General features: G+C 44.9%; 1 protein-coding gene across 18 annotated transcripts in view; it reads right to left on the bottom strand.

Annotated features, from left to right (window-relative positions):
• LOC101286051 (1-acyl-sn-glycerol-3-phosphate acyltransferase delta) overlaps positions 1-24,632 on the bottom strand; it is a 1,414,616-nt gene that overhangs the window by 105,153 nt on the left and 1,284,831 nt on the right. The window contains exon 1 of one of the 18 annotated variants that reach the window (XM_033403924.2): positions 13,956-14,119. The exons of 15 other annotated variants lie outside the window; for them this stretch is intronic. The gene's annotated coding sequence lies outside the window, so the exon portion shown is untranslated. Of the gene's footprint in view, positions 1-12,657; positions 12,764-13,406; positions 13,565-13,955; positions 14,120-24,632 lie in introns of those variants that run through there. 2 more of the 18 variants (XM_004278870.4, XM_033403925.2) reach the window with 2 other exon arrangements.

The following is a 24,632-nucleotide window of genomic DNA, read 5'->3' as shown; positions in this document are numbered from 1 at the left end:
GAGCAGAGCTCCATGAGGCAGGTGTGGTGTCTGGGGGCTCACACGGCCCCCCCAGGAGCCAGCACGGCCCCCCGCCCCCCAGCCACCACGGCAGACATTACGGGAAGAGCTCATGAATGAAACCTGGAGAGTTGCCAAGAGTGGGTTAATGAAATCCGTGGGGAGGTAAGTAATTGAAGGGAAAGAAATGGATCCATTCGTCAGTCAACATCGAAATCTTCACATTTTCTGGATGGTGGAAGGCGAACGAAGCAACAAGACAGAAATCAAGAATTTATGTCCCTGGGCTCCAATTTTAGCTGCAGAAGACTTTCTCTTTTCCCAAAGTCAGAGTGGTGAATTTGATCAACGTCCTGCATCAAACTCAAAACGTTCGCTGTGCTAGTGTCACTGAGCCCCTGTGGCCAGGGAGGGGTCGGGGCAGCTGCCCCAGTTTTCCTCTAAACTCTTGCTATGGAAATTAGTGTCCCCAAACGGGATGCTGGGATAGGGATAAAGTGACGAGGAAAATGGGACTTATTTCTCATCTGTCTTTAGTTATGAAGGAGGCCTGTAGCTTCCTGCTGCCTTCTTATAACAGGGGACCCTGAATGCTGAGTATCTGAAGGGCTGCACAGTGTAAAGGTAGCAACCTTCACGCCTGAGCAGGGGCTCAGGAGCCAGCAGCTGGTTTGCCTTTATCAGCTGCTTGACCCTGGGCAAATTACTGAACCTCAGTTTCTTCACTTGTAAACTGGAGACAGTAATAGTTCCTACTTCATGGGGTTGTGGTGAGGATTAGTTGTTTCTAGAGCCCTGCCTGGTACGTGGCAATCTTAAATGTGGCATCATCTTCACCATCCTCATCACCATCACCATCATCACGTCACCATCACCGTCATCGTCACTGTCATCACCGTCACCATCACCATCGTCACCATCGTCACCATCACCATCACCACCGCCTTTGCCATGGCTCTGGCTTTCCTTTTGTCCCATCACTTTCCTGCTAGTCACCCTCCTTCCATCAGTGGTCCAAGTTCTCCCAGCCCCTTGGAAACACCTAGAAAACTTAAAAACAAAAACAAGGAACCAGTGAGCCGACTAGCCGGTCCAAGGCAGGTGATTCTAACGAACAGGCAAGGCTGAGCCCACAGCCGAGACTCTGCCAGTGGGACCTGAATTCAGGGAGTGAGATGCGGCCCCTTCGCCACAGCAGCCGTTTCCTCCCTTCACAGGATCCGTGGCTGGTTCCCTGACTCTGCATCGAAGACCAAGTGTTTGTGCAGGTCACCAAGGCCTCCACCGGTAGCTCCACATCGGCTCACTCCTCCTGCCTTTGATTAAACCCCCTCTTCCTTCTGTTTTAATGTCAAAGACTCCATTTCGTGCTTGGAAGGCCAGCTCAGAGCACAGCTTCTGAAATGAGGGCCAAGCCGGGACCAGGCCGCAGGCCACCGTGACCCCCACTGGGTCAGACCCCCACTGGGTCCCTCACCTGGGTCAGCCAGAGACATGTTCTGAAGGAAGGAACTATCTGGAAAGCTAAAATGTATAACTAAGTTGCCAAAAGGTAAAACTGACAGAACTTTTGTTTCGGTGACGAGCTTTCCAGTGTCACCTGGACTCTCCTGCCTTAGGAAATGAAGTCCGCTGGGGCCAACATGGACAGCTCAGGACCATGGCTCTGCTGTTCATCAGTCAGTCTCAACCAGTAGTCATCTTTTTAGTTCCCCGTTCTTTCTTTTCCTGCCCTGCCATCCATTGCTGCTTTTCTACCATTTACCCAGGAAGACGGAGAACCGAGCTTGTTAAGCCAGTCATTTCAGTGTCTGGCGTGCTAAGTAGGTTTCCGGAAAAATCAGATTAAGCCTAATGAAGAACACGGGCTTTTGACGATAACGTTTCTCACTTTATACTTAAGATCTGGGGCTGCGTTCCACATGGCTGGATATGTTACCATCTCTTAACTGGGATATGTTTCAGCAGACTTTTGGTTTAATCTGAATTAGATAAACTCCCTGTTGTCAGAGAGTACCTTTTCTCCACTTTCCCCCCAGAATACCAATCCCATCGCCTGTGTCACACAAATATTCTAATGTGAATTTCCCTGGAATAGATGGTAGTACTTCTAATGCACAGACCCCACGGCACCTTGATAATCTGACAGCACTATTTCCATTTTCAAATGATTACTATGGGGACTTCCCTGGTGGTCCAGTGGTTAAGACTCCACACTTCCAATGCAGGGAGCACGGATTCGATTCCTGGTTGGGGAGCTAAGATCCCACATGCCGAGGGGCGTGGCCAAAAAGTTAAAAAAAAAGATTATTATGAAATGTTGGGTCAAGTGACACTTCATATAATGCACTTAATAACATGATTTTAAAAAGAGCATGTACACACACACACACACACACACACACACACACACACACACACAAGAGGCCCACCCTTCTTCCTTATTACTCTCTAATACATTAAAAAAAAACAGCTTGCTTGTGCCTGGGCAAAGTTCATAGGTCAGATTTTTTTTTCATCCAACGTCTTACTGTAAAGGAAAAAAAAAGTGGTTTATTGGGGTAGTTAGGTATTGGGCTCTCTTTCCATCTCTTACAATGAGCTCTATCCAAGCTTTTCATTTCACGCAGGAGGTCTGGGTGAGGTTACTCTGCAGAATGTGAGACCCTTCGAGTGAGGGGTACCTTTATGATAGCTTGTTAGTATCTGAATTGACAAAGTTCACCTGCCTGACTGTTTCGTTCAGATTTCAAAAGATAACCCCATGCAGGAAGGTTTTATGAGAACAGGAAGATAACTCACCCCAAAACGATAAGATAACAGATATCAGCCAGCAATAAGAGTTGATTCCTTGTCCAAGAGATAGTCAAGGTATTGGGAGACGAAGAGAGATCAGAAAGAAAAGAACAAGGGCTGGGCTCATCTAGAGAAGCTATTACTCCATTATCAAGGGAGGGAGGGCACAAAAGGTGGGTGACCAGAGACAGAAAGGGATCCAAGCAAACTTCCATCAGTTAGACCTTCAGGAGCAGATAGACACAGAGAAGAAAACAGTCAAGGTGGGTAAACTCTCAGGGATTACTCAGGCCCGGCCCCATCCCATCCCATCCCATCCCATCCCATCCCATCCCATCCCATCCCATCCCATCCCCAAGACTCACCACTGGAGAGAGTAGGAAGGAGGGGAAGGGAAAGGACTGTTCCTTCCCACAGCCAGCTACAGGTTATCCAGCTCAGTCTTTTCTTCTCAAAAATGTCCACAGAAATATTGCCTTCTGCAGAGGAGACTAACTGTGAAGGGTCTGGAGCTATGGCCTAAAGCCATCCAAACAACCAGCCTGAAAAGCCTTCTGTATTGTCTTAAAAGATCATGTAAATTTTGCGTTATGTCATGGCATGTCCGTGTTTGTTTTCTTTTTAAAAATTCTTTTCCCTTGGATCTTCTGGCAAAATTGATGCTTGAGTGAGCTGGGCCCAGTTTACCCTGCAACTGGCACATGCCCCAGATGGCCCCAGGATGAGGTGGATGAAGAATTTGCATCTAGCCTGGACCCTTCCTTAATGGGATCAGGAAAGAAGGACCCAGGATGTGCCAGGCCACTTCCCAGTGCCAGGGGACAGCACAGACCAAGGAGCCCAAGGTCACACAGAGAGTAAGCAGGTGGCCACAGCTGGGGCCGAACCCAGGCTCTGCGGCACAGCCCTGCTCCCCCTTATGCCACGCTACTCCCTGTGGACCTAAAGGCTGCCAGTCTACTAGGCCCAGCAGAAAGCAGCTAGAGAAGGGGGCCTGGTAGTCTCCGGACTCTCATTAATGAAACGCTCCTGTGGCCTCTGACAAGGGCAGGACACCTTGACCGCCAGGAGGATCCTCTCCCTGCCCAGAGAAGCAGGCAAGGTTATGTCATGTGCTCATTAGCAAATTGCAGCTCAGGGCCCGCCCAGCACCCACAGGACACGGCGAGCTCCCAGCCTTGCAAAGCACAGACAGTATGTCTTCTCTGGGGAGTCAGGCCAGAGGGAAGCTTTTTAAACCAGACTGTCTTAAAGACAAATCAGTTCAGAAGACAGAAGCAGTGGGAGAAAGGAGGCAGTGCCAACCTGGCTAAAATTGGAACCCACATAAATAATTAAAATAATCAGGCACATCGAAAATATCTCTGTGGTCCTCTCTCTCTGCTTCCCTTAAACGTTAACTCTATTATTCCTCTAGGAATGGAGGTCAAATGAGGATTTTACAGACACCATGAAACTTTATTATATTGCTTGGTCTTAAGTAACTTCTTAAACTTCTGCATGATTTGGGAGGTTAAGATGAATTTCTGCACATTTTGAAGCTATGGAAATCCTTTCCCCCTAAAAGAAGATCCAGGGAAATTGTGGGAAAGAATACATCAGACAAGTAAATAAGATGCTTTTATAATTCTTTATAGATCAAAAGTCACAGTCTTTGCTCCCCTAACAGGTATTGCTAGCTCTGTGGCTCAGGAAAGCTAGCTAACCACTCTGTGCCTCAGTTTCAAGTCAGACTAGAGAAAAGAATTCACAACCCACAGGGCTGGATAAGGACAAGATAGGATCGGACAGGCAGAGCACAGAGTACAGTAGCAGATGCTGAATAACGGGGGTTGATATTATTAAAGTGCATAAATGACTACATTACAAAGCATAATAGAGGTGACCCTTTGGGAAGAGTATTACAGGAAAGGTTTCTTTCTGTATTTACTATCCCAGAGCATCAAAGAGGCCCTCTGTACAACCCATTACAAAATCCTGGGGCTCCATCTCCCGGAGTTCTCAGCCCGGCTCTTTCTGCGTCATCCTCCCAGGCCTGGCCTCCACCTTGGTCTCCTGCCCCGAGGCACCAGCCTGACGGGGCTTCTCCCTGCCTACGATGACAGCCAGATCAGTTCACAGGGTCCGAGGGACGGGGTGTCCCCCACCTCGCTGTCCCTGCTGTCCAGGCCCCTTCACCACCTGGCACACTCTCATCTCTGATCACTTCCTGATTCACATCCTGCTCCTCTGTAAACAGAGCACCCCAGCGTTAGCACCCCGCTTCTAGGAAGCATTTCTGAAGCCCCAGACTGGATGGGGGATCAGAGGCTCCCCTTTCTATGCTCCCACAGCGCTCTGCACTCTCCCGCCAGTGTGTTAAAATGATCCACTTAGGTTTCTGTCCTGTCCTCCAGGCAGTGACCCTGTCTGGCTCATCTGTGTACCCTCAGTGCCCAGCCAATAATAGGCTGGACACAAGGATTCAGAAACGCTGTAAGAAGATTCTGGAATTGTGTGGGGTGTGGGAATAACAGACTCACTCCACTCACTCCCATCTTTCAGGTCCTGGAAGGGAGGAGGGAGAAGGGCAGACAAAAGGAAGGGACAGCGCAGAGACTAGACACCTCGTGAGCCCCAGGCATGGGGCTGGGGAGCGGGCCTTACCTGAAGCAGGGCGGTCCAGGACGAACAGGGAAGGTGGCCTCCAACCCAGTGGGAAGCGCTGGAGACCAGAGACCAGGAGGGAGAGGCTGAAAACACCCACCACAGCTGGAGGTCTGTGCTCAGAGACAAGTGATTACTAGTGAGACCTGGGCCTGTAGCACGTGGTTCCGGTGTAGACCCAGGAAATGGGGTGAATCAGCAAATCCCAGCAAAGGTGAGGTCAGTTATGCCAAGCAGCTCGCAATCTTTCTATAGGTATGTTAATCCAACCCACCCGGAGTTTAGGCCACCCTGTCGGCCAGGCCCAAGGGCAGGGTCTCCCTAAACAGAGTTCTGAGTCAGGTCCGCCCACCCAGTCCCGCCCAGCTCCCTCCCTGCAGCCTCGGGTTACAAGGTGACTGCGGCAGGTTTGCCAGAGAAAGGGCACTAAACTTCGAATACATTCCAGTTACAGGTCTGCCTTTCATTTATTTTATTATTATTTTCCAATTCCTGTCTATTTATTAATTTCAGTGAATGAATTGCACCTTTGGTTTGGACTCATGTCTGTAAACCTGGGGAGTACAGGTTAATCCTGAGGGACGCGTTTGCTTGGATGGGGGAGCCAACCACGTGAGCTCTGACGTGGCAATTCCCTAAAGCAGTGGTTCTCAAGTGCAGGTGACTTCGCCCTTCCAGGGGACATTTGGCAGAGTCTGGGGCATTTTTGGCTGTCACAATTGGGGCGGCGGTGGCATCTAGACGATGGAGGCCAGGAACGCACAGGACGGCTCCACAACAAAGACTTATCTGGCCCAAAATGTCAACAGTGCTGAGATTAAGAACTTGCCCTAAGGGGGGGGGGGGTAGGGGGGTGATGAATTGGGCCGTTGGGATTGACGTGTATACACTGATGTGCATAAAATTGATGACTAATAAGAACCTGCTGTATAAAAAAATAAATTAAATTAAATTTAAAAAAAAAAAAGAACTTGCCCTAAAAGGAATGTCAGCCTTGGAGGACCTGGCTGGAAGGAATCAGCTCAGGCACATCTGACCCTGGATCTCTTGTGCCCACTTTTTGTCTAGGCTACAGCAACCATTCAGTGCCAGGCGTGCTGCTCTGTGCTAGAAACTTCCATGAGAAGCCCCCAGTGCAGTCACGAGGCTAGAACTGTAAAGGATTGTCTATAATGTAATAGCATCTGGAAAGAGTGACTTTTAGGAAGAATGAACGGGATTGAGGAAGAATATCAAGCCAGCAGAGGCCAGAGATTCGGCAGACAGAGGGCCAAAGGGCGACACACATTTGGGAAGGAAGCTACTCCCCTCGTCTCCTTTCAACCTACCCTTCCCCACAGCAAAGGAGAGAGGAAAGGGGAGGTTTTAGATGATGGCATTGATTGTGTGTTGACGGCTGCAGCATCCTGGGAAGAAGCGCTAGGTATGGACAGACTCTTTAAAATTTCATCAGCCTGGGTTAACCTCTGCCCCAAGAGAGGTGACAGCTCAGGAGGGAGCTGACAGAGATGGGAAGAAGACCAAACTTCACTCAGTTCATTTCTCCCATTCTCATTTCAAAGTCTGTCTAAGATAAGCACAGGTGGTATCTTTTCAGATAACACTCTGCCTTTAAACTTGCTAACTGATCTGTTGACAACCAACAACAGACAAGAAACGCTAACTCCATCTACCCATGGCCTTGGAAACCACTGAGATCCGCCACAGCAGATATCCTTAAGAGCAACTTCTTGGCAAAGTTCAATCCTTGGTTATAAATTGGTTTTGCGAACAGTTCATATTTAATTTGATGTATGAACTGCACTGTCACTCAGATGTTTTCATCACAGGACCTGTTCCCTTCCCCCACCGTAACACCTTTCTGGCTAAACCACAACAAAATAACAAAGCCCCCTGAAAACTATTAGAGTAGTTTGTTTAGAAGTACAGCTATTAGTCCCCCCACCACCTCTCCAAGTTCTAAAATACTACTCTCTCTTCCAAAATTTCTGAAGCTCCTAAAATGTAGGATGGAAGGCATGCAAGGGAAGGTCCATACGGTAGAGAGCTGTTCACAACTGCAGAAATACTGTGTGTCTATGTCCCAGGCACTGGGCTGGCTCGGGCATAGATGCATAAATACAATACCATGGAAATAGGGGGTCAGCAGTGGGGTACCATGGTCTTGGGTCCAATCTCAGCTCTGTTACTTATTATGGTATTAGGGGAGTAACTTACTCTCTCTCAACTTTACTTTCTCTATCTAAAATGCAAATTGATAACAGTTTAACTTGCTCGTTTGTTATGAGGATAAAGGGAATGAATAAATGTGAGGTCTGTGTAAAAGACTTGCCCATAGGGTGCTCTCAGCACAGGTGGGCTGCTATCATTATCATATATATCCTACAGGTTGGCCAGTCACCTCAGCGTCCCTGATGGCTTCTACAGGTTACCTGTCATCCCCCAGGCTGAGGAATAATCTCCTGCAGGAATTTCAGTGTCCGGTTTCAAACTACCATGAGGTACACAAGGTGCCTCTTCTCTCGTAGGATCCTACATAGAAATGACCATGAAACAGCCATCACGTGTGACCCAAGGTCAGAGGGGAGAGATTGGAACAACTTCCTGCTGAAGGGAGAAGCTGATCTCACCCACAATCAAAATAACAAAGAAGAGGGGGAATTTGCTAAACGTTTTTTCTCTGAAGGTCAGGCGGGCACTGGAGGGGGGGCATTCCGGATGAACTCGGTTAGGTTGCCCATATCATTTCCGGCTGAAGGTAGAAATCACGTGCGGTCAGACAATCCTGCTGAGAGGAGCTGCATGACAGCAGGAAATACAAACAGGAAGTGTTGCAACAAGGTTTTACCATTATTTATTCGGGGTATTTAGATTTAAAGTGTTGAAACCCACTAGCTTTTGTCGAACAAGACATAGACTTGCAACATCTTATGGGAAATCTAATGGCAAGAGGATTATCTAGTAAACCAATGGGCATATAATTTGGATGCAGTTGGGAGTCTGCCTTTTTAAAATGTTATATTTTGAGTCCATCTGGAGGGACCTATAGTCCCACGGAGTCTACAGGGAACTCACTCTGAGGGAACATTGAGAGATTATCTCACTCAGTTTGTATTTTTCAGAAAGAGAATTTACAAGTCTTCTGCCCTCTGTGCCTCTGTGACCCCTGGGTCAAATCCTCACTTCTTGCATATCGTTAACAAATGTTTACTGACATCAAACAAGCAAACCAATGAAGGAAGAGACAAGAAAGTTATAAGATGAACAGTCAACTGCTAAGCACTCTCTCCCTCTCTGCCCAGAACAATCTATGTATAAAATTGTTCAATGAAAGAAGCATCTGGTGCCATTAGCCAACAGATGCTTCAATCAAAAACAATTACACCTGTATATTACACAATGGAATATTACTCAGCCATTCAAAAGAGTGAAATATTGCCATTTGCAGCAAAACAGACCGACCTAGAGATTATCATACTAAGCGAAGTAAGTTAGGCAGAGAAAGACTAGCATTATATGACATCACTTTTTTGTGGAATCTAAAAAAATAATAAAAATTAACTTATTTACAAAACAGAAACAGATTCACAGACATAGAAAACAAATTTATGGTTACCAAAAGGGAAAAGGGAGGGGGAGGAAAAAATTTTAAACATGGGATTAATAGATACACACAACTATATATAAAACAGATAAACAAGGACTTCCTGCATAGTACATGGAACTATATTCAATACCTTGTATAACCTATAATGGAAAAGAATCTGAAGGTGTACACCTGAAACTAACACAATATTGTAAATCAACTATAGTTTAATTTAAAAAAAAAAAGAACAATATGCCCTGGTTTAAGGGGCTGTTTCTACATCTGTCTCTCTGCTAGTTCCTGAGCTTTTTTAGGGAAGAAATAGTTTGCCATTTATTGCTAGATCCATAATATATAGTGCCTGACACATGATACTGATATCAGTTGTTGAGTGAATGAGTAAATGGATGGGTGGATGGATGATATATATATGAATGAATGAATGAATGGCGACTGAAAGGTAGTACTAAAGGTGAAAGGAAGAAGTAAAGCAAACCAGACTGGAACACAAGTAGAAAATCTTTGTGGAACAAGTCTTGAAAAATAAAGAAAGACAGGTTAGATAGATTGTTCCATGATAACGTTCACCAAAAATTGCTCTTGTTTTAAGATATTTCCTCTTATTCAGTCATTAGAAGAGAATGGAGATCACCCAGTCACAGTATCTCCCTTAAAAACCCTTCGGATATTTGAAAACTAGCTATTTACACTGTATGCGGTTTTGCTCACAGTGTGTCCACAGCACTCGGCACACAATAAATGCACAAGAAATACTGTTAAAAGAACAAGTTCATGACTTAAGCTTCCTCTTTCCCAGAACCTTAGCAGTGATTCTCCCGGGTCCATACATGAAGCCAAATTTCCGAGTTCCAAAACTTTCCAAATGGATTCTGTCCTGGGACGAAGATTATTGCATTAGAGTTGCCCAGGTTCTGGGTGATGTGAGATAGTTTTTAAGCCCGGCGTGATTACATATGATCATTTAGGCGTCAAAAACCTTTCAGAACTGTGAACACAGTGTCTTCCCATACCCATTAGACCTCCTTTTCAGAATACAGCAGATTGCACAAAATATAGTACGTTTGCCAAATGTTCATCTGAGCATCCCACAATTTAAAGCAACAGCAATGGTCGGTATTATTAGAATGACGTTGTGGGTGCATGTGGAGTTCCCGCATTCAAATTTCTGACTTGTTTAAAGTCTGATTTAAGTCTGATTGCAGTTCTTAGAGCTTCAGCTCAAGAATAACTGAATTACGAAGGATTCTGCCTCCTACTTACACAGTCCTTCTTTTCTACCAGTCTCGTTCTGGGTTAAACAAAATTCTGTCCCTGAATCCCTACTAGTTCTTTCCACCAACACAGACTGCTCCTGGGCTATTTCCATGCTAAAGGTGGACTTCTCCCTGCTTTGGACAAGAACCTTGAACCAGGACCCATCTCTCACCATCCGTCCCTGTTACCTGAGACACCTTTACCTCTTCGCCTTGAATCATCTGTCCCCTCCCCTTCAAACCTTCAATGTCATCATCCTCTACTTCTTCCCAGACTCACGGCATCTCACTTCTCATATCCCTCTTGCCCTGCCTCCTTCTCTCCAGCTCTGTGCCCATCTACACACTTTGTCACCCCTATTTGGAGGATTTTAAACTTGAGAGCACAGACCACCACTTCTGTTTTCTTCACAAACTTGACAGCACACAGTTCAGAGCCATGAAATCCCAACACGATGGTGACTGACTCCAGCTTCACCAGTTATTTCCTCAGCATCACCTCCATCCAGCCTCTTTCACTGGACCCAGAATTTGCTTTGCATCTATAGCTCCACTGACCCTCTCCGGGTCAAGACTGTTAATTATGGTTTTTTTTGTTTTTAGTGTGTGTGGTACGCGGGCCTCTCACTGTTGTGGCCTCTCCCGTTGCAGAGCACAGGTTCCGGACGCACAGGCTCAGCGGCCATGGCTCACGGGCCCAGCTGCTCCGCGGCATGTGGGATCCTCCTGGACCGGGGCACGAACCCGTGTCCCCTGCATCGGCAGGCGGACTCTCAACCACTGCGCCACCAGGGAAGCCCCTGTTAATTATGTTTTTAACTTCTACTCAGGGTCTGATCATAGGACAGTGATTTCCCTTTTTTTTTTGTCTGAAATTCCAAACAATTCTTGCTACTTTTCCTTTGAACTCCATCTTACAAGGATTTTTGCTGTGAAACTCCTATATTTGGAAACTCAAGAGTACTCTTACCACACACTTGACTTACACTTTCCATCTGCTCCGCAGGGTCATGTAGTAAAGTCTACCTCCTTGAGGACCATCTCAGGCTGGAAAAACAGTAACTTAGTCTGACTAGTTTCCACACTTTGCAAACATCGCAAACCTATAAACCTACAACTGTTCATATGTACTAACGTGCTTTTCAAAACAATGGTCATATTTTTTAATGACACTTTTCTGTGTTTTATGACTTTTTAACTAGTTCTCTTGTCTTTACTTAGTTCCTGTTAGTTTTGTGCCACGCTATTTAGCCCCTTTTTTAGATAACTTTTGTATCTGAAATACTTAAGACCTCTTGCACTATAAACAGTTTTATAAGTCATAGACAACAGCATGTTGAGATAAGGATCTTGGCAAGCAGAACCTCATTAAACCACCCCTTCTTCCTGCTTCCCTGAGGAAGGGTTACTCTGAGCTTTCTAAGTGATGCTTTTGGCTTCATAGTGGAAAGGCATTGTGAAGGCTAAGCCAGCTTCACAAATCTTTATCCAAAACTACAGATAATGTTAAGAATCAAGGGTGAGATTACTATCGATTGGTCTTATAAAGCCTAATTTGGTAATTCAGGATGCCCATTAGAAGAATGGTGTCTGTTATCGAACATCTCCTCAGATGCACTGAATAAAAGCATCAATTTGACTCCTACCTGTTAATAAGCCCATTTGGACTATGTCTGTTCAACAGCTGTGTCACTTGATTTTAATTATATTTAACTTTGCTTAATACTATGTAGATGATACTATTTTTCTCTCATGTTTTATATTTTTCCTGAAAATCAACTTTTTCTCTCCATAGAGGATACTAAGAAGATTCAGTAGTTTCCCTGCCCAACTACACACACACACACCACATATCACACACATCAGATCCACATACACACCACAGACACACACTTTCTTCCTTATGATCTTTTTTTTCCCAACTGAGGATGCTTGACTAACAATCACAGCTGGGTTAATCTCTTCCCAGTTTTAAAAAAGAGAAGGTCTATGGACCATCAGCTTAAGGAGAGTGGACAGCTGATCCATATTAGGACGACGCCCGAAAAACTGAGAATCCTGCTGGTAGTTAACATTTGTTACTCATTTACACTTGTTGAACTTGGATTGTGTGCTAAGTAAGTTCAGACTAGAGCAAAGACCCCTCTTTTAAACATTCAGACTTTTAGGCAGACCTGGGCAGACAATAACGTCAGTGTGAATTCTCAAACACCCTCTACAACTTTTTCCAAGGATCTCACCTCCTCTAAAGAAGTGCTCTTCCCCGCCCCCCGCCACTTAGTTTGATCACAGGATTAATATCACGTCTTGAGAACAGTTTAGGTTTTCAAAAAAGACCAGAAACTGAAGACTTACATAAACATCAGATCATTCCTTTTTCTAATTCCCAGATATGATGAGGAAATTCATAGGTTGAAAATTCAGTAAATAAAGAGGTAATTACAAATGCCCGTTTCCTTGACAACTCCCCTCCCCCAGCCCTCCGGTGATAGGGAAAAACCAAAACGGGGGTGAGGAGGGGTAGCCGCGAAGCCAGGTTGCCTCCGAGCAGCCTGGGCGAGAACCAGCGCGGAAAGCAGCCGACGCGCAGCAAACACAAATAAAGCAATGGATATCGGGGCTGCACTTGGGTGTAGTATTTTTGTGGTTGCCATAGAAACGGCAGAGACGGAAGAACATGTTGCATGACACAAAAGAGACCGATCGGTAACAGGAACCTTCTCCCCGGCTTCGTCTATTGCAGAGAAAATTATTTCACCCGAGGCGGCGGGGGGGGGGGGGGGGGCGGCTGGGCAGGGGGAAATGAACCCCAGCACGGCAGCTCGAAATCACAGCGCGGACGGCCACGCTCCCCCAGCTGAGCACAAAGAAACGGTCCTTGTGCGGCAGCAAAGCCCCCGCTGCCTTCCAGGGCTGCCCCTCCACGTTCCCACTGTCTCCTCACTTCCTTCTCCGCCTTCCTCTCCTCCTCTTTCTTACCTACCCCTTCCAGAGGTTTTAATGAAATCCAGCCTAGGAGAGAATAAGGGTGATAGAGAGAGGGGTGCAAACATCCGCCACGCCCAGAGGTGAAGTCGCCTGGAAATAGCACGAACGGCACATACCTCCTTTCTGGAAGCCCTGGACACATGGACTTAGAAATCAGAAACTGAAAGGGAGCAGGCTGGGGTGCAGAAATTGCCACTAGTTTATAGGAGCTGTAAGTCAGCCAACACTGTAAAGAAAAAGCGAGACTCCACCCATGGGGTGGACTCTTCGGAAAAAAAAAAAAGTGGTCCTCAGCTGACGTCTCTCCCCACCCCATGTCACTTCCTTTTAAAGCTACAATTTAGCAGTTATGGGGAGGGAGATACGAGCTGGTGTAACATGAGTCCCTCCCCCTCCCCTTCCAATTAGTGTAAGGAAGTGCTTCAGCTGGCTTCACGTCTGAAATCTCTGGCCGGAGAACCTGCCAGAATCGGAAACAAAGCCCGCTAGGTGGCCTTTCTTTTTCGGCCGCGCCTCCCGAATCCTGTTGCATCCCTATGCCGACATGGCTCCTCCAACCTCAGCTCGGACAGATCCAGCCCCGTCTGTGCTGAGACCTGGAAATTGCCCTAAACTGGCTCCTATTTTGTTTGGTAAAATACCCGCACTCTGCAATCCCCCCTCACCTCTCACTGGTACGCGGTGCGGAAAGGAGATTGCATTCCACTCGGAAGAGCCCCAAAGCACCTTCGACAAAATACTACTGAAAATTCCAGCGATCTGAGATGTTAAGAACTGGGAAACAGAGGCTTGAGAGGTCGATGGATTTTCTCCCCGCAAAGCAGCTACCGGGTGGATTCCCCGTGCGCGCGCGGGCGCGCACGCAAGCACATGCACGTGGCATTCACGCGCAGTGTTAGAGAGGGTCTGGGCAGACCTTTATAATAAAATAGAGTCCTCATAATTTTTAAAGAGGGCGGGCTGTTGAACCTCCAGAAATGCCAGATCTCCAACATTTCTAAAAAACACTTTCAACCTCCAAACAGTTAAGATGTATGCCCTTCAAATGTTCTTTATTAGAGCCATTGCCACAAATAATATTTGAGTATTAACATATGACTCCTGTGTTCACCGCCGTTCTTTAGATGTTTACAATCCACAGGGGAAAAAAATAAATGTTCACAAGTAACTAGACCATATTGCAGAATTACTAAGAGCTACAGAAGTGCTAAAAACAGCGTGCCATGAGAAAATAGAAGGATGGAAAGAGCTCTATTGGGTTATGATGAGCGAAAAAAAGGCATTCAGAATTCAGCAAACATGGTTTGGACTGGGTCCTATAGGGTGTGCGGCGTTTTGATAGTCTGTGATGGAGAGAGGGAAAAGCATGAATGGGGTTGAAGGACATCTAAGGCATAAAAAAGGACCAGAACAGAAAACCCATTTGTGGCAATGGTTTATTTTAATATTCATGGGAAAATAAATTTGACCATGTAAACACGTTTATAAAAGATGTTTGTAAGAAGTTCTTGCAGCCAAGGCAATTTTTGAGTTCTCATAACTTTTCAAATTATGTTTTAAAATTCATTAGTTTCCAGTTTTTCAAAGCACTTCTAAAGTAGAGTTAGACTGCTGCTTTTTCATAGTTGAATTTTGAATGGGGATTAACTTCAAAATCTACAAATTGCATAAATTTGTGCTACATTTACTACAAGTAGAGCCACGGATTTCAACAGAAACAATATGAAATAAAAATTTTTGACATTTGCAAGTCTTATTCTGATCATAATACTATTATATGTCTATTCCATTAAGATTATCATTATTATTTTTTAATTTAATTATTTTATACATCAGTTTCTCTTTTTTGAATTTTATTTTATTTATTTTTTTATACAGCAGTTTCTTATTAGTCATCCATTTTATGCACATCAGTATATACATGTCAATCCCAATCTCCCAATTCATCCCACCTCCACCACCCCCCACTCGGCTTTCCCCCTTTGGTGTCCATAAGTTTGTTCTCTACATCTGTGTCTCTATTTCTGCCTTGCAAACCAGTTCATCTGTATCATTTTTCTAGATTCCACATATATGTGTTAATATACGTATTTGTTTTTCTCTTTCTGACTTACCTCACTCGGTATGACAGTCTCTAGGTCCATCCACGTCTCTGCAAATGACCCAATTTTGTTCCTTTTTATGGCTGAGTAATATTCCATTGTATATATGTACCACATCTTCTTTATCCATTCGTCTGTCAGTGGGCATTTAGGTTGCTTCCATGTCCTGGCTATTGTAAATAGTGCTGCAATGAACAATGGGGTGCGTGTGTCTTCTTGAATTATGGTTTTCTCAGGGTATATGCCCAGTAGTGGGATTGCTGGGTCATATGGTAGTTCTATTTTTAGTTTTTTAAGGAACTTCCTTACTGTTCTTCATAATGGCTGTATCCATTTACATTCCCACCAACAGTGCCAGAGGGTTCCCTTTTAAGATTATTGTTATTATTATGCTTATTTTTGCTACCGTAACACTTTGCCTATTTAGATGATGTTACTCACAGTCTCAATTACCTTAGAAATATAGCTGAGAAATATGGGAGGAAAAAACACTACTTCTCAAAATTTAAAGTGGAAATACAACCTGTGAGAATTAAACCCTATGCACTTTACTCAGTGCCATTTAGAATCTCTCCTTTATTTCAGATATCCTGATTTAGCTCTTTCTATCTAAACAAGGAACTGTGAACATTTCCAGATCAAAATCTAACAATTCAGTTCAACAAATAGGTATTGAGTATCTGTGCTGGTTGCTGAAGATACAAAAACACAAGTAAGACATGGACCTTGCCCCAAAGGCCTCAGAGTCTTAGGAAAGAAAGAGGCCTGGAAGCAATTAAGATATGAAGGCAGTAATTGAAGTCTATACAAGGTTCAGAGATGAGCCAAAGAATGGGAAAAGGGAAGTAGGGGTGTATGTCTACATAGTTTCTTTCTTTCTTCTTTGTAAATAAATTAAATTAATTAATTAATTAATTTTTGTCTGTGTTGTGCCTTCGTTGCTGTGCATGGGCTTTCTCTACTTGCAGCGAGCAGGGGCTACTCTTCGTTGCAGTGCGTGGGCTTCTCATTGCGGTGGCTTCTCTTGTTGCAGAGCACAGGCTCTAAGTGCACGGGCTTCAGTAGTTGTGGCGCATGGGCTCAGTAGTTGTGGCTCGTGGGCTCTAGAGCACAGGCTCAGTAGTTACAGTGCAGGGGCTTAGTTACTCTGCGGCATGTGGGATCTTCCCAGACCAGAGATCGAACCCTTGTCCCCTGCATTGGCAGGCGGATTCTTAACCACTGCGCCACCAGGGAAGCCCCTCTACATAGTTTCTTAATTCACAGCAAACTATAAAAGGGATGAGAATGATCAGTATATTCACCGGTTAGACAGCAAGAAATAAACGCTGACAGCTGGAGCTAAGAGGCGTAAAGTGGTAACTCGTAAAAAGGATACACAAATAGCCATTAAATAACAACAACAAAAAGGATGCAACCTCACATAAAATAAAAGTAGAAAGGAAGAGATGGTCTTTCTTTGCCTGTCTGCTTGTCAAACATTCAGAAAACTATAGTGTACAATGTGAAGAGGATGCTGTACGATGGGCTAGCTCCTCTCTTCCTGGTGACAGTGAATTGGTACCTTCTTTCTGGAATTTAAACAAGGTATATCACAAGCTTTTAAAATGTTCATACTCTTTTTTTTTTTTTTTTTTTGCGGTACGCGGGCATCTCACTGTTGTGGCCTCTCCCGTTGCAGAGCACAAGCTCTGGACGCGCAGGCTCAGCGGCCATGGCTCACAGGCCCAGCCACTCCACGGCATGTGGGATCCTCGGGAACTGGGGCATGAACCCGTGTCCCCTGCATCTGCAGGCGGACTCTCAACCACTGCACCACCAGGGAAGCCCTATTTGTAACTTTAATAAAAGAAAATGACCATGATTAAAAAACAAAAGACTCAAGGTTTCTAAAGTCTTAGGTGATTTAGGACAGAAGCAAAGAATAATCGATGGAGATTACAACATGTTCAATCCCAAAGATTGAAATATTTTCAGAATCCTCTATTAAAGGTAAAATTCTATGTGTTTCAGAAGAGTTTCTTTTAACCTAAATTTTGGTACTTAGAATGATAAGTATCATTTACCTAAAATGTTAACTTACATACTGTGTTTTTCGCTGCCATGCTAGATGGTTGAGTTATTAGGGACATTATTTCCAACAGCCTTTTCTCTTAACACATTGTTAGCTACACAATGACAATGCTTTCTTTTCATTTGGCTTATTTTATGAACATGAATATAGATACATCTATATAAATCTATACACACAGTTTGAAATTTTCCTCAAGTTATAAAGTATAAACATATCACAGACTTGTAATTATAATAACCTCACTGTATGCTAAATTCGGAATTGTTACTGCTTTGAGGTGACAAAGAAAAAGTGTAAATAATAAATTCAATTTGATATTTGGAGTGTTTCATCTTATATTTAATAGTTGTATATTTCAATCATTTCTAATAGAGCCTTACAATTGTGTCACATATATGTTTTTAACGACCAGTAATCTCTTATGCTATATTGTTATTATTGCAATCATTTTAAGTACTTTCAAATAGCTTTAACATTACCTGTCATTGAGGAAAATACAGAGGAATCAGGCAAGATTCCTCCTTGATCAATAATGATTACAGTAAGTCATTCCCCAAACATTAATGTCCATTGATCAGCTCTCAGCACATCTTAACTCAGAAGTTTTCTTTAAACCTGTTACAAATTGTTCTCAGTGTTCACTCAGCTCCTTTCTCTTCTAGACCACTCCAGGTTCATTCAGACTGGCAGAGATGACCCTGGAAAGTCATTCATTCCCTCCTCTTGCATCCAGGCACTGAGCAACTGGAAATCATATAATGCAGGAGGAAATCTACCCCAACAGGAGGAACTGAATTCAAATCAATTAAAGCCCGACTGATGGGCAACAAATGGAAAAAGGTTCCAGCTTCACTATCTGGTTTTAAAAGACAAGGTCATACAAAAGATTACTGAGACTTAGCCCTCGCATTCTTTGCAACCGAGTAAAAAGAAAGCACACCACTTCAGTTGGTGTTTCACTCTGGATGACTTTCAGCCCTTGTACTTTATATGTTGGGTAATTTTTTTTAAGTTTTGATAAGATGGATTACCCTTATAAAGAGAAATGTGAAAGATTGTTTTTTAAATAAATCTTTATTGTTCTCAATTGTTGACATAATGCTTGTCTTTATTTGGCAAGCTTATAGCCTAGTGGCACCTTGGAGGTTGATCTACTTAAAGTGTCGTCATGGACCATGAGGATGGGAGCTTGTTAGAAATGCAGAGGGGACTTCCCTGGCGGTCCAGTGGTTAAGACTCCATGCTTCCACCGCAGGGGGCGCGGGTTCAATCCCTGGTCGAGGAACTAAGAACCCAATTGCTGTGCAGCGGCCAAAAAATTTAAAAAAAAATTTTTTTAATTAAAGAAAATAGAAATGCAGGGTCTTGGGCCCCACCCCAGACCTAGTGAATCAAACTATTTTCACAATATCCCCAGGAAATTCACACGTGCATGAAAGTTTGAGAAGTACTTGCTTGAGTCCACATCTCTCATTTTACAGAGGACACTTCAGAGTCCAGGAAGGGTGAGTCTGCTTGTCCTGGGTTACACAACAAACAGGAAATAGAGCTGAAGCAAAACCACAGTTTTTAATGATTCCTACTACGGAATTCTTTCCACTGTATTCCTCCAGCTTGCAGATGAAAAGCAAGTCCGAAAGAAAATCTATTGGCATAAAAATGTTAAAAAGAGAATTTCTACTTAACCTCATGTTTATTATTCTAAGTGTAGTTATTAAAAGTCTACACTCTGTGCATTTGAGTTTATACATAGTCAGCTTTACCCAAAGAAAATGAATCTTGGAATTTGGCAACTTTCAGGCCAAAATTGGCAAAAAGCAGGTGACATCTTTTCTCCATGATCACTCATTTTATTTTGGTTTCAAGCCAAAGCCAAGTCTCGTTGAATAAAACTTAGCTTCAGGGGCTTCCCTGGTGGCGCAGTGGTTGAGAGTCCGCCTGCCGATGCAGGGGAGACGGGTTCGTGCCCCGGTCCGGGAAGATCCCACATGCCGCGGAGCGGCTGGGCCCGTGAGCCATGCCCGCTGAGCCTGCGCATCTGGAGCCCACTTAGCTTCATGACTGATTTGCAAGAGGCGACAGAAAGGAAAATGTGCTCCACAGGTCCCCTTGTTTCTGCTCTTGCCACTTTCAAATCTGCTTGTTCCTCACCTGGCAGCCTTTGCAAAACGGAGCTTTGTAAAATAAAAAACAAGAGAATGTGATTCTCCCCTCTCTCATCTCTGCCCTTGAGTGCATGAGAGTCCCCTGTATCCTGACAACAGATCTTTCATTGAGCTGCCTTTGTTACTTGCAATAGAGTCCTAATTCTTCATGTAAAGTTTTGGAGTTTCAGCTTCCTCCTACATAAAATTCATGGGGTGGTTGTGAAGTTTAAATGAGACGGCATATGTAAAGCTCCTTAGTAGTGTAGAACCTCCAAAATAATGATCATTCTTTTCTCCTGCCCTCACCCCATTCATTAAAATACAGATGACTTTCAGATATTTTTGGTTGACATCCTTCTCCTAAACCTCAGACCCGTTTACCTAATTACCTGATGAATATCTCCAGGGAGACATCCTAAAGGCTTCTCAAATTGAACAAGCCCAAAAAGTTTTGGCCCCAACCTAGCCAACGTTCTGCAATCCTATCCTGCAAGTTTCTTGTTCCCTGTTTTGGTGAGAGTTGACATCAAAGTTATCTTTGATTCTTCCCTGTTCCTCTTGCAGCTCTTTCTCCCCACACCAGCCTGTTAATACTCTTCTCAAAGATATTTATAAAGAGACCTCTCCTCTGATTGCCACTGCTGCTGCTCCGGGCCTCATGACTTTTCTCTTGGTTGTCTGCAAAAAACGCTCTTCAACTTTTTGTTGCAGTCTGAAACTTCAACTCCTTTGGGTAACATGTAATGCCCTTTATGATCTGGCCCTACCTCTCCCTCCAGTCTCATCTCTTGCCTCTTTCCATACTTTTCCAAGGACCCCCCTTTTTTCACCTCTCATCAGCTGACTTACCTCTCCCAGCCTCTAAGACTTGCTGACCACCTCCTCCAGGAAGCCCTCAATTCTTTAAAAGGAAGAATGGTCTGAGCGTATTTGTGTTAATGCACTTGCCACAATGGCATCTAATTGGTTGTTGTTTTTATAGGTTTATTCCCGACTGGCTTGTGAGGACAGGATCTTTGTTTTCAAAGATCTGACATGCCACAGGGCTCCGTAAATACTAACTGAATCAGTGGACATCATCTCTGTGTTACCTTTTCCCACGGGGCAGGTGGGACTCTCAGTTTCCACTCTTATAACTCAAGAAGTTTCTTTTCAGGAAACCTTTTTATCCTTGGTTTTCCTATATTGCAGATACATTTAAGAAAAAATTTTAACTCTCCATGAAATCACCTCCCTCATTTTCCCTTATCCTGTTCCTTTCCACTCTTTGCTCATAGGCAGGCATAGTTTATTTCCCTATAATCCTAGTAGCGTAGAAAATTCCATCATCTTTTTATTTCACACATCCTAAGCAGATTTCCTTAACAGAATTTTCATAGCTGTCTTTTTAATGGATTGCAAGTAGTCTATCTACTTAGTATAGGATCATTTTCCTAACTGTCCTCCTGTTGAATGTGGCCTGCCTCCTGCTTTCACCTACGGTGGGTCAGTCCTCAATTTCACCTGCTTCCACTTACTGAGCACGTAGCACTTTGTATCAGATATTATGAGCTTCCATTTGTTAATCGAAGAGCCTGAAGCTTAGCTGGGTTAAGTCACTGCCTCAAGGTTACATAGCCGGTAAGTAGCACAGAGTCAGGATCTCCACTGAGGTGTGCCCAGCTCCGCAGAGCACACTGTTCTCCTCTGAGGTCCACTGGCCACTAGGACAACAAGCAGGGCTTGCCCCTTATGGGTGATGCCCTAAGATAACGTCCCGGAAGAAGAGGATTTTGTGACTCATTCCTGCACTGCATGGGCGACTATGTCGCTGCTCTTCACTGTCATCAATTAATACCTTAAAGTTTGGGTGAGTTTCACAATCTTAAATAATACCAATTTTAATTTTTGTAAGTTACGTGTAAAGGTCAATCTCTTTCAGAGTTTGCTTGTATTTACTCTTATCACTTGTATGTATTCTTGTGTGAGATCTCTTCTTATGCATCCACTGTTTATGCTTTCGTCTTGGTATTTATCATTTGCAGGTACATTTGTTTTTCGGGTCATACCGTGTGGCTTGTGGGATCGTAGTTCCCCGACCAGGGATGGAACCCGGACCCTAGCAGTGAAAGCGTGGAGTCCTAACCACTGGTCGCCAGGGAATCCCCTGCAGGTACATTTCTTCTACGATCTCAACTGCTTCAACACTCAATTCTATTTTCCATGCATTGTCCTGTCATTCTATATTTAACTGCTTATCTCCAGTTCACCTATCGTGTATGGTGGAAGGTGTTTAAGATATTAGCCAGCTGCCATTCTCTCCTGCCGTGTAGTAAATCTTCCGCTGTTTTGAGTGTGCTGACATGGAAGGAGTGTGGGCTTTTGGAGAAAACAGATCTTGGTCAGGACCCTGGCTGAGGAGATCAATCTTGTGGTAGCGGGGTGCAGCCTTTCCCGGGAAGGATTGCTCACCCTCTCCTCTGCTCCACCTGCAGGGCTCAGGGGTGTGGGACCCAAGCAAGACAATCGGGAAGACGGAAGGACGCCCTGCCCCGCCCTCATCCCACACCAGGGCGCCCCTTTCTGGAGGACATGAGCCTTTCTCCAAGTTGAAGCTGCAGGACACATGCGTGCCAGCCAGACATCTCCCAAAGGAGCTGGTGGCCCAGGGCAATGGACATGGCCAGTGACCAGAGGCAGATCTGGAGCAGCTGGCTGAGCAGGGACCTTTGCCAGAGGAGAAAGGCAAGCAGGTAGCTCTTGACGCAGACGTAGCAGAAGAGAAACAAACATGCCTCCGGGAAGGGGGATGAGGGCGTGGGGCTGCCCCCTTGGCGTGTCTGTCCCGCTGCGGCTGACATCGCCCTGCCGCTCGCTGCGCAGCATTCGTCCCACCGCGCCGCAGGCACAGTGCTGTGGCCGGGCCGTTCCCACACTGACACGGGGCCTGGCAGCATCTGACCCTGCACTGGATGTTGCTGTTTCTCTCCTTGGTAGCCTTGGTTACGCTGCCACCAAATGTGTTTTCCTGGCCTGTCCACTGAGAAGCGGCCTGTGGGATGTTTTCTCTAGTTGCTGTGCTTCGCCCCGGCATTTTCCAAATCCTACTCAGAAGGTTGTTCTCTTGACTCGGGGGGCACGGCTTTACCCCTCATTCCGGATCCTCCACTGTCTGCCCCTTGGGCACCTGCACCTCAAGCCCTGGAGTTCTTGGGACTGACTTAGTGGTGCTCTGTCGTCCCACTTTGCAATCACAGAACTTGGTCCTTGCCCTCAGAGGGCTGGGTTTCACCTTTGAATGGCATATGATACATTGGGAGGGCTGGTCTCTACGTGCTCACGCCCCTTTCCTAAAATCTGTGGCCTGTGGTTTACTCACATCATATTTTCCATGAGCTGGTGTTCAGTTACCTTCGTACGTTTCTTCCGGGTTCATCTCCAGACTTCAAGTGCTCACTACATAGGAGGTGGCTCTTCCCGTGACCCCAACTGAGCTGGCCCAACAACAAGGTGGAGGGAAATATCCCACAGGCTTTGAAAATCAATTATTTGCTGAGATGAAAAGGAGGATCTGGGGCTTCCCTGGTGGCGCAGTGGTTGAGAGTCCTCCTGCCGATGTAGGGGGCACGGGTTCATGCCCCGGTCCGGGAGGATCCCACATGCCGCGGAGCGGCTGGGCCCGTGAGCCATGGCCGCTGAGCCTGCGCGTCCGGAGCCTGTGCTCTGCAACGGGAGAGGCCACAGCAGTGAGAGGCCCACATATCGCAAAAAATAAATAAATAGACAAAAATAAATAAAATAAAAATATTTACAATAGCATCCAAAAACTCAAATACTTAATTAAGGATGGATCTAATGAAAGATGTGTAAGACCTTTACACAGGAAACTATAAAACTCTACTAAGAGAAATTAGAGAAGGTTTAAATGAATCAAGGAATATACCACAGACACAAATTCAAATATTCATATAAAGGTGTAAATTTTCTATAACCTGATCTGTTATAGAAATCTGATGCAATCCATTCAGAGTCAGCAGATGTGAGGGTGTTTCTAACACGTGTATGGAAATGCAGAGCCAAGAAGAACAGGAAGGAGGACCCACTGTGCAGATCCTAGAGCTTGGGGCACGTATGATAAAGCTACATTGATTAAAGCAGGGCAAGAATAGAAAACAGACCAATGAAGCCGAACGGGAAGTCCAGAAACAGACCTCTGTATTTATGGGCACTTGATTTATGATGATGGTGGCACTACAGGGCAGTTAGGAAAGAACAGTGAGTAAGAAAATTGATAAAATAGTGCTGAGTCAATTAGGTATTAGCCACACAGAAAAAATAAAACTTAACTCTTCCTCACACCACACACAGAAGTCATTACCAGGTGCGCTTAGATTTAAATGTGAAAGGCAAAACACTAAGGCATGTTGAAGACAAAATAGGAAACTATCTTCTGGACTTTGGGATAGGGTAAGTTTTCTTTCTCTCTCTCTTTTTTTTTTTTTTTAATTCATCTTTATTGGAGTATGGTTGCTTTACAAAGTCGTGTTAGCCTCCACTGCACAACAAAATGAATCAGCCGTACACATACAGATAGGGGACAGGGTAAGTTTTCTTAAACAGGGTTCAAAAAGTACCATAAAGGAAAAGACTGAGAAACCAGATGATGACCAACTAAAGTTCCGTTCATCAAAAGTTAGGAGTAGAAGAGTCAAAAGACAAGCTACAGGACTTCCCTGGTGGCGCGGTGGTTAAGAATCCGCCTGCCAATGCAGGGCACACGCGTTCGAGCCCTGGTCTGGGAAGATCCCACATGCTGCGGAACAACTAAGCCCCTGCACCACAACTACTGAGCCTGCACTCTAGAGCCCGTGAGCCACAACTACTGAGCCCTCATGCCACAACTACTGAAGCCCACGTGCCTAGAGCCCCAGCTCCGCAACAAAGAGAAGCCACCGCAATGAGAAGCCCGCGCACCGCAACAAAGAGTAGCCCCTGCTCGCCACTACTAGAGAAAAGCCCGCGCACAGCAACGAAGACCCA

Source organism: Orcinus orca, chromosome 12 (genome assembly GCF_937001465.1).
Source record: "Orcinus orca chromosome 12, mOrcOrc1.1, whole genome shotgun sequence".
NCBI classification, from domain to species: Eukaryota; Metazoa; Chordata; class Mammalia; order Artiodactyla; family Delphinidae; genus Orcinus; species Orcinus orca.
This window is presented reverse-complemented; position numbering and strand designations above follow the sequence as displayed.